We start from the raw sequence: 7291 nt of genomic DNA, 5'->3' as shown, positions 1-7291 counted from the left end.
AGGTGGCAATGCCCGCCCCCCATCATCCAGCTAGGATTAGGAGCAGAGCAGGTGGCAATGCCCGCCCCCCGCATTCACCCAGCTGGGATCAGATGTAGATCAGGTGATAATGCCAGCCCTCCCTTCACTGAGCTGGGATCAGATGCGGAGCAGGTGGCAATGCCCACCCTCCCATCATCCAGCCAGGATTAGGAGAAGAGCAGGTGGTAATGCCTGTCCCCTGCATTCACCCAGCTGGGATCAGGAGCAGAGAAGGTGACAATGCCCGTCCTCTGCCTTCACCCAGCTGGGATCAGATGCAGAACAGGTGGTGATACCCACCCCCACCTTCACCCAGCTGGGATCAGGACTGGAACAGGGGGTGATGCCCACCCTCCACCTTTACCAGCTGGGATCAGGAGCAGAGCAGATAGCGATGCTTACCCTCTGCCACCATCTACCTGGGATCAGGATTCAAGCAGGCAGCAATGCCCACTCCTGCCTTCACCCAGCTGGGATCAGGACCAGAGTAGGGGGCAATGCCCACCCCACCTTCACCTGGCCAGGATTAGTTGTGAAGCAGGAGGCAATGCCCGCTTACTCCTTCACCCAGCTGGGATCAGGAGTGGAGCAGGTGGCAATGCCTGTTCCCCCTTCAACCCACCAGAATCAGGCACAGAGCATGTGGCAATGCCCATCCCCCTTCACCCAATTGGGATAAGTCGAGGAGCAGGCAGGAATGTCTGCCCCCTTCACCTGGATGGAATCAGGCACAGAGCAGGAGGTAATGCCCGCCCACCCACCCCTTCACTCGGCCGGGATCAGGCATGGAGCAGGATGCAATGTCCAATCCCTCTTCACCCAGCTGGGATCAGGAGCGGAGCAGGTGGCAATGACCACCCCCTGCCTTCACCTGGCCCGGATGAGGCACAGAGCAGGTGGGAATGTCCGCTCTCCCTTCACCTGCTCAGGATCATGAGCAGAGCAGGTGGCAAAGTCTCCCCTCCCTTCACCCTGCTGTGGAGCAGGCGGCAATGCTCGCCCCCTTCACCTGGCTGGTATCAGTAGTAGAGAAATGCTCACCCCCCCCCCTGTTTCCTTGTATCACTGGCAAAATGGTTCATTAAAGAATTTTGAACTCCATAGCCTTCAAATAGATCCTATGACTATTTTTCATTAAGTGCAAGAAATGGAAGAAGGTTTCTCCATCAGAACAAGACTCCTTCTCCAGGGGCAAAAGCCTCCACTTGGTGGAGTCATAAGTTCCAACCCTCTATTTCTCAATTGTTTCGGACCCCCACCCTTTTTATTACACTGAGACCTCTCCAGTCTGTGCCTTTGTGAGTCTAAAAAACAAACTGCAGCATAGTCTTCAGTATGGTACCAAAACAAGAGATCATGGATTAACTTCAGTGGTTTTTATTTACTGAGAAAAGCGTTCAATGGAAGGGAATCACAAGATCTAGCCCGCGGCATCACCAGCCCAGTTGGGAGGATATGTTGCAGAGTTAATCCAGTCCTTAATTAAACTTACTGTTGTGGCCCCTTCCTTGCAATACTTTTCCAGCATGAGACCTGATGGCACGCAGGTGCTTCATTAACGTAAGAAGCTCTGAGCTGTGAGGGAGGACTACAGTATCACCTCTCTGGGAAACTGATTCAATTATGATGTAGCTAGGAGCAGCAACAATGGCTCTTCTCATGTGGTCAAGAGCTTTTCATGTTATCTGAGTAACACTGGAAGGCGCCATGCTACAGATGCTCCCCTGCTACAAAGGTAACATAAAAAGGGAGAATCAGAATGGAAAGTGCCCCAGCGGACCGCATAGTGGCACCTTTCTCATTCTACAGAAAAAACAAATGATACCTAAAATTTCACCGGTGGGCGTGGGGGGAACCACGTGCTGAACTATATTCCATAAGAAAACTGTAGTGTGTCTACCTAAGATTGCAAACTAGCTAGGGGGGACCCCCCCCCCAGCCTGGCTCACTTCTAGAGATGCAGAAATCAGTAGGCGAAGCTTTTCATGGCATGGAGCTACATGCAACCACCGTTTAGTGATTGCAGATCAGACTGCTGTTAAAGGGACAGCTGCAGGAGCCAGCTGAAGATCTGGCAGCCACGTAAGTAGTATGGAAACCACATCTGGCCTGAACATTATGTATTTCAAACTGTGTCGAGACAGCAGCAAATCTACTTCCCCACGCACTTACGTTTGCTGCTTGGCGTTTGTGTTATAAAGGTGAGAAGAAGCAAGCAGAGAAGCGGAATAAAAGCTGCAGAGGTTTCCAGCTGCACAGAATGACTGGCTGCTGCAGTATAGCTCCCCCTAGTGACAGCAACTTAGAGCAATTTTTTTTTTCTACAGGAGCACCGGGGAGGTGTACCGCCTTCCCTTGTCATTTACATGAAGAGACCTGTGCCAAATATCAAGTTTCTGGCTTGAGGCACAGTTAACACAACCTTTTTTGTTTATTTAGACAATTGCAGTGATAATTCCTCCCTTCTTTTTGTAAGAATATCAAGCAGTCTTAATTTTTTTTTCTTTTTTACGATTGCCAAAAACCTTTATCTGCCAAGCCTTCCTCTTCTACCTGCTTCTAATTTATGGGGTAATTGTTCCAACTTCATTTGGAGAAAAGGGAAGCAAGAGCAGGAAGAGAGGGGGGGGCTCTTGATGATCTTTTAGAGCCCATGAACGCTCTGGGATCTTTAAAGCACCTAGAAACTTTGAAGTGTAACATCAAAATGCAATATTAAACTGATAAGAACAGATACTAGACTTGATCTTAGCCAAAAGGCCGAGAAGCAAAATGCAGTATGAGAACGAGGCAAAGATATTGGGAAGAAGATTTACAGTGGCATCTCTTAGGATTTCAGTCTTCTGTTCTCAAAGAAGACCACTCAGTACAGGAAGAAGGGGTCAGTATTGTTGGCCTCCTGTTGTGGCTCACACCTCAAAAGCCCTCTGCCAGCTTAAAGTGGTGGCTAGCTCTGTTGGTTTTGCTCTTTACTGTTACTGGCCTCTCTGGCAGGAGTGGGAAGAAACACCATCGCTGCTGCTTACCTCACCTTTTCCTTTTGGGCAGTGGTGCCGACCAGCTGCGAATGAGTGAGCAATGAGGAGGAATTAAGCCCATTCAGGGAGAAGAGCCTATGGGAGAGCATCTTGCCCAAATCTTCCCTAAATCTGGGGCCAGCACTATGGAAAAGTAGCATATTATCTTGCCAAGTAGACCCACCATTTAAGCAATACATATGAATGTAGTCTATAACATTTTGAGCATGCACTCCAAAAGGGTCAATTGCCATAAAATGTCTGCGAGTTTCTGTACAGGAAAAAATGCATTTATAGTACAGCGTAAATTACCTGCGCACTTCCCAAGGGTTGCAGTAAATATGGCACTGTTATTACTGATCAGAGCAAGGTTCTTTCAATAACATGAGGAAAAGTACAGAATCAAAGAAACCATGTGCAGTGTTTGTAAAAAACATGAAGGTTATTAATTCAGAACACTGTACATTTATTCACAGGTATACATCATCACATACAAGATGTGATGAATTAATTTGGAAGCAACATTAACTGCATTCTGAAAACTGCCAAGTTAAAGATAGAGAATGCTTGAGGATGGCACCTCTCTGAGGGGATGTGTGCATGCACAAACATGTTCCACCCTTCACAGATATACATTTGCTCCCCGCAGACCTCAGTAGAACCAAGCCAGAACCAGCCTCCTCCATATTTACTTTTTGTTGGAGGTACGGGTTATTTGTTAGGCTCATCTGATAGTAACTAATAATACTCTCTTTGCCTTGGTAACATTCCTTCTTAATTTCAGATGTTATGTAGGGGTGAGTGGATTGTAATCGTTCAGTGGCACAGCACAGAATTATCCTGTGAGCTGTTTCATAGTTATTATCTTAGGGCTGTTTGATGCTGTTTGATGCTGTTTTATTATCTCTTTAGATCATTTATATCCCACCTTTCTCCCTGATGGGAACCCAAACATAATTTCCTCTCTTCCGTTTTATCCTTACAACCAGGGCTTTTTTTCAGCTGGAACGTGGTGGAACGGAGTTCCGGAACCTCTTGAAAATGGTCACATGGCTGGTGGCCCCGCCCCCTGATCTCCAGACAGAGGGGAGTTTAGATTGCCCTCCACGCCACTGGAGCGGCACGGAGGGCAATCTAAACTCCCCTCTGTCTGGAGAGCAGGGGGCGGGGACACCAGCCATGTGACCATTTTCGCCAAAGGCAATTCAAACTTTTAAAAACTCCCCCCTTGTTCCAGCTGACCCAAAGTGACATCATTGGCCCTGGGAGCATGCATGCACTTTGTGCATGCACATGTGGTACCAGGGGCACCACCTCCCGCCAAGAGCTGCCCCCTGTACTGGCAACCCACTGAGTTCCACCTCCTCTTTTCCCAGAAAAAAGCCCTGCTTACAACAACCCTGTGGGGAAGGTTTTGGTGAGTGTGAGTATCTGGCCCAAGGTCTCCCAGTGAACTTCCATGGCAGAGTGGGGATTCGAACCTGGGTCTCCCAGATCCTAGCCTAACACTTTTACCACTACACCACATTATACCACTCTCTTTCTTTTTATGCCACTGGAGAGTTTTTTTGTGACTTTTAAAATGTTAATATAGGTAATCATCAGTTTTAAAAAAGATTTTACCACCATGTATCCATCATGCAGTTCCTCTGAAGAAAAAGCATTTTGTTTGCAGAGGACGGACCAGGGGTTTCTGCTGATTCCTTCTGCTACAGCAGCCAAAATGGCACCCGAGATGCTGCTACTGGGTCATGGGGGTCCCCAGCAGGAGGGGGAATCAAGAGGTTGGGCACAACAGAGGGAGGATCTGTGAAAATCATCCCACCTTCCGTTAGCAGTGATAATCAGCAGGAATTAACTTGATTAATGACATTTAAATTTCTGACTCCAGCCAGAGTAGTCATAAAATTCAGTGACACCCCAGAATGGCCAGTGTGGTGCCGTGCACAGGTTTCTAATTCTTCCTAACCATGAAGCTCAATGGGTGACCTTGGGTTAGTCACCATCTCTCAGCTTAACTTAGTCTAGGTTTGTTGTGAGGATAAAGTAGGGAGAGGAAAACCTGGTGAGGGGAAAAAATGTTTGTCAATGCTTATTGGCAGTTTTCCTTGTGCTCCTCACTCGTGCTAGGTGCTGATCTCCAACCCTAAGTTGGACAATGTGGGGAGAGATGGTGACGTAGGTTCATCTGTCGTCTTCTGTAGAATCCCACATTGGGACAGTGCATATGTCAGCCAACCTCAGAAGAATTTTCTAGTTTTTACAATTGCTTCAAAAGGAGAGCCCCCTCCCTCGCATGTGACCCAAATCCTCACATGATGTGATGGAGGATGGCCCCTTTCCCTCAACTGTCTTGCTTGCCTCGAAGAAAAGTTTCTACTTGCTATTTCTCTGTAGTATTAGCTGCTCTGCCTTTTTCTTAGTCATTTGTTCACTCAGGGCATTCGCTCGGGGACAAGCACCTGTCTCCCATCCTCTCTCCATGATACTAGGTTACTTGTCTTTAAATTTCCATGACTTGGCTACACGTTTGGCTGGTATCTCAAACCCCTCATGAGTTAGTGGATGGGAAATCTCACTTCTCCCATGTAACTGGGAGCAATTCCTTACAGGAATGTTCAATCGGTACCCACTGATCTGTTGGAAATTGCAATGTCTCGTGTACTGCAGCAGCCAGAAGGGAAGAAGAGCCTTCCATGCAAGGGGCAGCAAGGATCACTTAGTTAGGACAGTGAGAGCAGCATCTCTCTTGTTTCCTGGGGGTCATTTCCTTGTCTTGTCTCCTATTGGGCTGAACAGGGCAATATCCTGCTTCTTCTCTCTCCTGCCTTATTCACTCTTCTACAAGATGTAGTCAGATAGCAAGGACTCTATCCCTATCTCTCTCCTTCACTCTCAAGTATGTATTTCCTCAATAAACTTTTTTAGCCTCTTTAGTCAGCACAGCGTAACTTCTCTGCTCTGTTTGCACTCTGCTAACATGTTCACACCACCTATTCCCCAGTGATATTTCTCTCTGGTCCACTCCAAGTGATTCAAAGAACCATTCAGATCCATGGCTTCATGCTCTCTGCGTCTTTGCTGACCATCGAAACAATTTTTTCTTGTCAGAATCACCTCTTCGAGGCCCCATCTATAAAATTTCACCTGTTGCATTGCAGACTAGCCTTCAGTTCTTATCCAAGGTTTCCCAGTTTCACGTCTTTAAGAGCATTGTTCTACTGGTCTTTTTTTTATGTTCAGATGGATTATGGGGTGGAAATTTTTTCCCCAAAAAATTCATTGTTTTGAACCATTGATTCCTCTTATTCTCCATTTTCTCTTTTAAAAGCAAGACTTCTCTTTCCTTTCTCTTCAAAGAAAAAATGAGGTCCCCTTTTGTAACTTCAGCCCTTGCCATTGTTTTATGTCATATACCCCAGGGAGGTTCTCTAGCAGGAGGGTAGGAAGGACTGGAAAGACGTTGCCTGCCTCTGAGCATCTACAGATTGAAATTCTGAAATTTTGCAGAACCCCCCTTCCTGCCCGTTCTCTCTCCAAATTTCTTTTTGATAATAATTGAATTGATTAGCAACTGATTCCAAATCCCTTAAAAGAGGAAAGTAAAAGGAATGTTGCATTTCAGGGAGAAACTGGGTGAAGAATTAAGAGAATTTCTCTTAATGGCCCTGCTTTCCAGCTATTAAACTGTGTTATCCATTCGCAGGTATGCTATGTCCTTCTGAAAGCCCATTCCACCAGGGCACAAGCATCATTGGTTGCCTTCCTGAAGGGAGTTCCCTTCAGTGATATCAGCAGAGCTGCACTCATCTTCAGATACCTTCAAGATGTGCTGGTCTGTGGATATGAACTCAGATAGCATTGTGGGAAAGAGAATGAACTATGATTCAGGAGGATACCAGTTCTGTCTCACCGCTTCTCAGAATACCCAGTGCTTCTTCCTCTTCCTCCTTACATACTCCATTAAGGGTCCGGATATGCCTCCCCTGATAAGCCGAGAACAGTGATGGAAGCTGGTAATCTGATAGCGAACCGCCCCATACGCTGATTATGTGCATGCTACAAGACTTCACTATTTCTGAAGGGCAAACCCCGTTGTTAAAGACACAATGAATACCTGATAACCTGCTTGAAATTTCTTGCTTTGATGCATTAAACATAATTTCTTTCTGTCAGGGTTTCTCGACATAGCAAGCAGAGCATCATTACAGCTGACATTTACCTTATCACCATGATATTTCTGTCATAAATTA

The 7291-nt window shown here is 46.5% G+C and overlaps 1 pseudogene; it reads right to left on the bottom strand.

Annotated features, from left to right (window-relative positions):
• Window positions 1-2683: 2683 nt before the first annotated feature.
• On the bottom strand, window positions 2684-2793 carry LOC129337184 (U2 spliceosomal RNA; annotated as a pseudogene).
• Between the last annotated feature and the right edge of the window lie 4498 nt (window positions 2794-7291).

Source organism: Eublepharis macularius, chromosome 10 (genome assembly GCF_028583425.1).
Source record: "Eublepharis macularius isolate TG4126 chromosome 10, MPM_Emac_v1.0, whole genome shotgun sequence".
Classification (NCBI taxonomy): Eukaryota; Metazoa; Chordata; class Lepidosauria; order Squamata; family Eublepharidae; genus Eublepharis; species Eublepharis macularius.
Note: the sequence above shows the minus strand (reverse complement) of the source record. Positions and strands in the feature narration are given on the sequence as shown.